The following is an 8,299-nucleotide window of genomic DNA, read 5'->3' as shown; positions in this document are numbered from 1 at the left end:
TAGATTCACCAGGAATTTGATATGATACCACAATCTACTTCAAATGTTCTTTACAAGGTAGTCAAAAGCACACTTTATGAAAAAATACTCTCAGAATGAGATTCATTTCGCAAGACTAATAAAATGAAAATAGGAAGGGATGTATCATTTCACATTAATTAATATTCTCCTTTCTTCCATAGGAAACTTTCCTCTTGGTCTTGATTCACAATCACAGATCCTTTGAGAGAGGTGAGATAAGAGTTTTGATGGCTACCTCCATCCACTCCTAGATAAAAGTATTTCAAATTATCATCTTGGAATTGAATTCCTCTTCTTTCTCATTAGCTAGTTCCACTTGAGCCTTCCTGTAGTTCTCATCTTTGGTATCACTGTTTATTTCCAATTGAAATCTTGTTTATAAATAAAGAGCAAGGAGTGAAATTTTCGCCTTCAAAATCTTTTGTTTCTATAAATATTTATGTTGTTTGGAGTATTTATTAATTTGCTTTTGTTTTTCAATTTTGGAACCTCAGTGGTATTGAATCCACTATGTGCATTGTTTAGTTTGAGGACTTAAGTGATACAATTTCTTTTGCAGCCATTTGTAGATGCAGAGGGTGCTAATCAACATGCTATGATTGAACTTCTAAAAGAACATGGTGCATAATCTTTGGTAAGTTTTTTGATGCAGTGCAAAAAAAATTAAGTACATATTTATTGTTGACAACTTGACCCTTGATATGTGTTATGATTCTCAGTTAAGGTCTTCCATCCTCTCTCTTTCTCTTTGCTATCATTAGAATCAATTTATTATATTTGACATCTGAAGGAAAACTTGCCCAAGATTAGTTTGAAATTATAAAAGGAGTGTAGCATTAGAAGATTAACCTATATTCATAAATCTGACCAACATGAAATTTTTCTGGGGGGCTTTGATCCTTTCCTAGAAAGCAATATTTGGAATTGATCAAGTGTCAAACTACGACATAAATTATGTTGGGACACCTTTGTAAAACTTAAAAATATATATGTTAAATATTGGATATATGTGCTTTAGCCATTTCATTATTATTTTATCTTGTTATGAAATTAAACATTGATGCCTAATAAATTAATATTGTAAACATCTAAGGTGTCTTTCATTTCAATTTTTAGAATTCACTTGTTGCCTTGCAACAAAATTTATTATAGTTTTTTCACACTATCTCATCCCAATTTACTGAAAAATGGTCACTGACTGAAAAATGGTCACTTATATGCACATTCTTCATGCTTTATAGTGATAAAAGTACTTTTGTAATTTTTTTGTGACACAAATTACACTTTAACTTTTCTTACATTATATATTGTAAATTTGACAGGTTGAGCTTCAATATCTACATGATTATGCAGGGGTCAGTACAAGCATTGGACTAACACCATCTCCAATAACACATTTCTCAGGAGTAATTGGAAACGATAATCTTTCTATATGGGGTGAAGTTGTTTTTTACATTGCATCAGGAAACTTCTTGAAATATGATGCAGGGTTGAGTATTTCAAAGCTTTATTTTGTTTCTTCTTTGACCTTGTAAGACTTGGTCCTTGCCATTCTTGTAAATTGAAATAGTGAATTTTAGTGGGTTTTTTGTTACAATATAGGGGCAATTGCAAATTTTTTTATGAATCATTACATAGAAAGTTTTATGGTGTCATACTAAAAGTGACCCATGCTTTGCATAGCTGGTAAGGTGATACCTTGAAGTAATCTTACTTGCACACTATGATTCTTATAACAAAGACCATTGTTGGAGAAGAAATATCACATAAATTTTCAAGGAACGAGAATATGTTCACCATAGGCACTCAACAAGGTTTAGACCCACTAACAATAGTTAAGGGGTGCCTCAATTATTATGGAATGGAAGTTGCACTACTTCAACATGAGTGGAGGCCTAAAAAATTTGTTACTCTTTCTGGTGAGGTTGACACCAAAGCCCTTCACAACCATGCGAAGATGGGGTTATCTCTAGTTTTGAAGCCTTGAAGAAGTTAGATGTTGTAAATTTTTTAAGGCATATGTTCTTGAAAATGGGTGTTTCCAAGCATGGTTGGCTGGAATTTCAATCTGGTTGAAAAGTTGTGAAACATTTTTGGTTTTAGGTAATGGTAAGATTATTAAATGAGCTCTTCAATATTTGATATGGGCGGGATTTTGTTAAGACGCTTCATTTCATATTGTTTCATCATTTGGATGAGTTCTTAGACCTTCCCACTTTGATTGAACTGATAATTTGAGGGTGTGTTGGCCTACCCAAATTTGCCTTTGACATCATTTCAATGCTTGTGTTTTCTATTGAGGCACAAAGCAGCACAACGCCTTGATTCAATTAACAATGTAGTTTTGTGAAGTCAGATGTTGTAAATGTTTTAAGGTATATTCTATTGAAAATGGGTGTTTCCAAACATGGTTGGTTGGAGCTTCAATTTGGTTGAAAATTTGTGAAACAGTTTTGGTTTTAGTTAATGGTAAGATTATTAACTAAGCACTTCAATATTTTATATGGGTGGGGTTTTATTTAGGCCCTTCATTTCATATTGTTTCAGAATTTGGATGAGGGCTTAGACCTTCCCATTTTGATTGAATTAATAATTTGAGGGTGTGTTGGCCTGCCCAAATTTTCCCTAGACATCAGTTAGCATTAGTGCTCACCCTTCAATTAATCCAATCTTGAAGTGCATAGCTCCCATATGCAATTAGGAGGCCCAAAAATCATGGAAACAAATGGTGTTGTTCATCTAACTGTATATGATGATTTAGAAGGTGTCTCGGCCATCTTGAAGTGGCTTAGCTATATTCCTCCATATATAGGAGGACCTCTTCCTATTGTGAAGCCTCTAGATCCTCCAGATAGACTAGTTGAATACGCTCTAGAGAATTCATGTGATCCTTGTGCAACTATTCATGGTGTAGAAGATAATGGTAGGTGGCTTGGTGGCATATTTGAAAAATAGTGCTTCATAGAGACATTAGAAGTGTGGGAAAAAACAATGGTTATTGGGTGAGCGAAGCTTGGGGGCATCCTTGTGGGTGTTATTTTTTTTGAGACCCAAAACATTGATGCTAGTTATTCCTGCAGACCATGGTCAACTTGATTTTTTTGAGAGAGTAGTACCTCAAGTAGGTCATGTCTAATTTCTAGATTTAGCATGTAAAACAAGACAAACCTTACTAGATTTTAACAAAGAAGAGCTTCCTATGTTCATCTTGGCAAACTGAAGATGGTTCTTTGTTGGTCAAAGGGATGTTTTTGAAGGAATTCTTCAAGTTGGATCTACCATTGTGGAGAATCTCTGCACATTCAAGAAACCTATGTTTGTTTACACACCAAAAACAAGGGAACTATGGGGAGGAGCATGGGTGGTAGTTGATAGAAAGATTAATTTAGATGAAGTTGAAATGTATGCAAAAACAACAACAAAAGGTGGTGTACTAGAACCAGAGGGAATGATTGAAATCAAATTATGTACAAAAGATTTGCTTAAATGCATGCATAGGCTTGACCCGCAGCTCATTTCACTTATGGTTAAGTTACATGAATCCAAGGATGATCATATCGGGACTGAAGTAATACGACAACAGATTAAAGCTTTGGAAAAACATAAGCTTCCTTTTTATTACCAGATTTCCATCAGATTGATGGAGTTGCATGACATGTCATTCAGATTTATCAAGGTGCATGGCACATCCTTCTCCAAATATTCTTAATATAGCTGTTGTGGACTTTAATGGTATGAAAAAGGTTCCAGTGAGTGATCAACCTTCTGATATTGAATCCCATATTAGACAAATGATTTTGTCATACATCAAGCATGAAACATGCATAATTCTAGCAGTTTCACTTGCAAATGCAAATTTGTCAAATTATGATGCCCTTCATATGGCAAGAATTGTTGATCCTGATGGTAAGTACATTTGTAGGGTGTTTGAGATGGAAAATGGGATCTGAGTTTAGCTGTTTCCATTTTGACATCTATGCTTTGATGGATGTTTTAGATGTTTCTTGACAAAAATATCCATTATTATATTTTTAGTAAATTGGGATATTCTAATTTTTTAACATAAATATTCATGGCAGAGCACTGAACTATAGGTGTGTTTACAAAGGTAAAATTATTACAAAAATTAGTTGAAGATATTATAGTATTTTAATTCTTTTGTATGGATTTGTGAAAGTGATGTGATTTTAATGTATTTTTCTAGCTGGATATTATGGACTAAGGAACTAATGCAACTAATTTCCATTTGGGAAATGTAATCCCCCTATGCCTGGATTATATTGGAGTTGTCGATCCTAGTCAAGAAGTATGTCTAATAATTGTCAAGCATCTCATTTTTTTCTAGAAAATAACTTTTGAAATTTTTAGGTTTACACGCCCGCCACGATATGAGAATTCAAAGTCCTGACAAATTCAGATATCCGAGAGATCACTTTGTTAAGCTAAACTTCGATGGGGCCTCGAAGGGGAACCCACACGAAGCTGGATTCGGGGGGATCTTCAGAGACAGCAATAACCAAGTAAGGTGGATATTTGCAGATTGGGGAGGAGAGATGACCAATAATGAGGCCGAGTTCTGGGCTCTGCATCAAGGATTACGCATTGCTGTTAGGAACGGCTACACCAATTTGGAAATCACAGGTGACTCGCAGATTACAGTGGACATGCTGAGGAGGCTCAACAACGGGCGGGGATGGGAGAAAGTCACTAAAAGTTGGCGGACTGCGGGCATTGTCCAGGAAATTGCTGATCTTGCAAAACGAATTGACTACAGAATTATAAACCATGTTCGAAGGAGAGGGAATCAGGCTGTGGATTGGCTGGCCAATTGGGGCTGCAGGGGACGTGGCAGCACGATTGACAGTCAGTGGAGAGCCGTGGAGGGAAACAGGGAGTGGAAGGAGTTGGCGGACATCATCAAGGCTGATCATGATCAGGCCACAGATGACAACACACGGATCAGTGAGCTGGATTAATAGAAGGCAGTGGAGATCTCGATATATGAACATGGTTCAATCGGGCTTCGGCAAAGACATCATATCAGATTACAGGGTGTATGATCAGGAGTTATGTGGCAGTACAACGACGGCGGGAGGGGCGAATAGGTAGGAGTACACACATGGTAAGTTAATAAATGCTCGAGCCATCAGAGGTAATGGAAGCGGTTCGTCTGACTTCACAGCAGAGGAGATTAATAGAGAAATGATGGTCGAGGGTAGTGGCTTATCAGAAAACTACCGACGGCAATCGAAAGTAGAACCAAGTTGGTACCCCGAGGACAGGAGAACGATAAATAGCCAAAGCAGGAGGACCGTAAAAACATTATGTGATTTCCTAATTTGGGGAGTTTCGGAGGTTGCAGTTGAGAGGAAGTAAAGAAAATCCAAGATCTTAGATAACCAGAGAGTGGTGCGCGTCAGACCCACAGGCAACATGGAGACCAGACAGAAATTGAGAGAAGCAGAGGAGCAACAGAACGCAGAGGTGGAGAACAGGAGCCGAAAAGGCAAAAACATTATGCAGGACGAACAACCTTTTAAGATTTGGGATGTTGAGGATGACTCAGAAGAGGATTTGGTTCCTGGCGCAGGGAATAATCGTCTTTTCCCTCAAAAGAACTCGGCGGATGATGTAAATGAGCAGGCGGGGGAGGACCAGTCCGAGTCGCAGGACTCGAAGGTCCGCCGTTATGGCTTCAGGAAACGCAGTAAAACACCCAACAGGGAAGGGGATTCAGAGCGGAAAAGAGGCCAGGGGCAGATGAGGAAAGCGCAGGAGGAGGGGGAGAATTCCATGCGCGGCCAGAGTAAAGACAAAAAACAAAAGAAGACTGTGAACCACATAATTCGAAGGGCAGAACAGGCTTACTACCGTAGCTCCAACCCTGCTGTGCGTAGAATCATGCAGTATCTTGAAGAGGAGTCGTTACAGGATCAATCTGCTGAGGAGATGGAAGAGTGGGAGTTTCTTCTCCATGACCCTAGTCATACCAGAGGGCGTATGTCATTGTTCAAGCAGTCTCTTCACATTTATTGGGTGATGAAGGGATTAATGGCCAAGGCTCTGGAGAAAGTGGCAAAGGAGATGGTTGAGCTGGCCCAAGAAAAACCAGACATCCGCAAGGAACTGAGCTTCATTCGCATAGCTATGGCAAGGCAGGAGGAGAAGCTGGATGCAATCCAGCAAATGCTGAATAGGGACCATCCAGAACCAGCGGGAGCAGCCAACCAGCAACCAGATGCGGGCAATGACTGACATAAGATATGTTTAGAAACTGCAATAGTTTTTTTGATTATAGCTTTTTACATGTTAAAGATAGGGAAAAGTATGTTATGCAGATTAGTAGTATTAGCAAGTTTCAAGACTGCATCGTTTATTTAGCTAAGACCTTTAGACTGTGGACCTTCTATTTTGGGGCCGCAATTAAAAACTATAGGTGGATTTCTGACCCAGTTTCCCCATGTGGGCGGGCTGCAACAGTTTTGAATTGATGTAATGTTCTATTTGATCAAGTAATAGAAGAAGTACCATCCTAGCTTACAAAAAAAAAAAAAATTAGGTTTACACACTTGCACTCATACATAATATTATTTGAAAGTTTTGTATAAAGACACTAATAATATGTGTAATGAATTATCCATAACTTAAAATCTCTCCTATTTATTTTGGTCTAGCTAATAGTCATTTAACTATTCTAGCTTTACTCCTGTTTCATTTGTCACATATCACATTCTGTTTCCCATAACCTTATACAAGGTTGGGCATCACGAGAATCTAACTTGCAAGAAGTGCACTATTGGCACAAACACAAACACAAATTGGAAGGATAGTAGAATAGGTAATGAATCTACAAAATTTAACCAACATGATTTAAGATGAGGAAGTGATATGTTTTTCATTGATTAACTTGGTGAAAAAGTATTTAATGTGGATGAATAGTATGAGTAAAAAGGTAGATCAAAGCATTTAAGACATGATCGATAAAATTGCTAGTCTTTTAAAAAACCTAAATGTTCTACTTGTGTCATTAAAATTGACATGAAAATTGTTACTAAATTTTATAGTGTGGCAAATACTTGAGAGGGAAAATCATGAAATTTTCAAGAATTACTACATATGGTTGAAATTAAAAGAGCATATCTTGTTATTCAACCATTTTCTTGAAAAACAACACCACCTCATAGTGATGGAAAGGGAACTAGGTAACCTCCTATCTCTATTTATTTACAAAGTAGAGGCACCAAGACTTGAGCTTAATAAGTACTTAACCATACTTAATTATGTTCAATTTTTCCATACTTGAACAAATGAATTTTGTAAATAATTTGATGCATGCAACCAGGATTTGGCATGGAACTAGCTTTTCATAATTGTTTAGTTGTTGCATTCAGTGTATTTTTCACAAACTTTAATGATATAGAAACTAATGTGTTGAGAATATTATTGAAAGAGTGCACTCATACTCACCATATATTCAACAACCACAACTTCAAACAAGAAAGCAACATTATGTTGTCTCTATTGGGCTCTCTACTCAACTTACACACCAGATCACACATTTTTCACTTGACAATTTTGGAAAGTAAGATTTCAAAGCTAGCTTACATTCTCCTTCTTAGTATGTACATGTTTCTGTGATCCAATGATTTTTATGCCCTGCATTTGAAGCAACCAATTGAAAATTGACCCAATTGTTTACATTAGTCAGGTTGAAAGGGTCATGGAAGTGCCTGTGTTCATGCAACCATCCTCATTGGATGTCTCATCCATGAGAAACATGAGTTTTAATCAAGATTTTGTAGTGCATAGTATTGAAGTGTTCTTCTCTAGCCCACCAATGCCACTGGATGCACAATTCACTACCTGTAATGGAGGTGGTCTGGATGGGAATGGATTTTTACACATGGGAAGTTTAGAAGGGTTTCTAGGATCTATTGAGCAGTTTCTCATGACTAGGATGACAATAGAATTGAATACAAAGTTTCCAAATAACCAAGGTTCTTTTCTGAATATTTGAATTTCTTTGGAAGTTGAAATTTGATTTATGTGGATATTCAGAAGATAATTTTTATAGACAAAACTAACTAGGTTGAGGTATCAATTTCCCTTCCACAAAGTTTTTCTAGTTATGCTTTTTTTTTCAATGGATACTTTTATGTCTGCCCTTCTAAAATACATGTAAGTCTTCATGGAATTTCAGATATGTATCACTTATTATTTTCTTGAATTCTTGCAAGAGAATTTAATAGTTTATTTTTGGGAAATCTAATAATTATAT

At 36.8% G+C, this 8,299-nt stretch overlaps 1 pseudogene; it reads left to right on the top strand.

Annotated features, from left to right (window-relative positions):
• The first annotated feature begins 1,340 nt into the window (after window positions 1-1,340).
• On the top strand, window positions 1,341-2,008 carry LOC149168998 (mitochondrial outer membrane protein porin of 36 kDa pseudogene; annotated as a pseudogene).
• The last annotated feature ends 6,291 nt before the right edge of the window (window positions 2,009-8,299 follow it).

Source organism: Pinus tabuliformis, chromosome 4_2 (assembly GCF_031772625.1).
Source record: "Pinus tabuliformis cultivar Carrire ecotype Pingquan chromosome 4_2, CPIR1, whole genome shotgun sequence".
Lineage (NCBI taxonomy): Eukaryota > Viridiplantae > Streptophyta > Pinopsida > Pinales > Pinaceae > Pinus > Pinus tabuliformis.
Note: the sequence above shows the minus strand (reverse complement) of the source record. Positions and strands in the feature narration are given on the sequence as shown.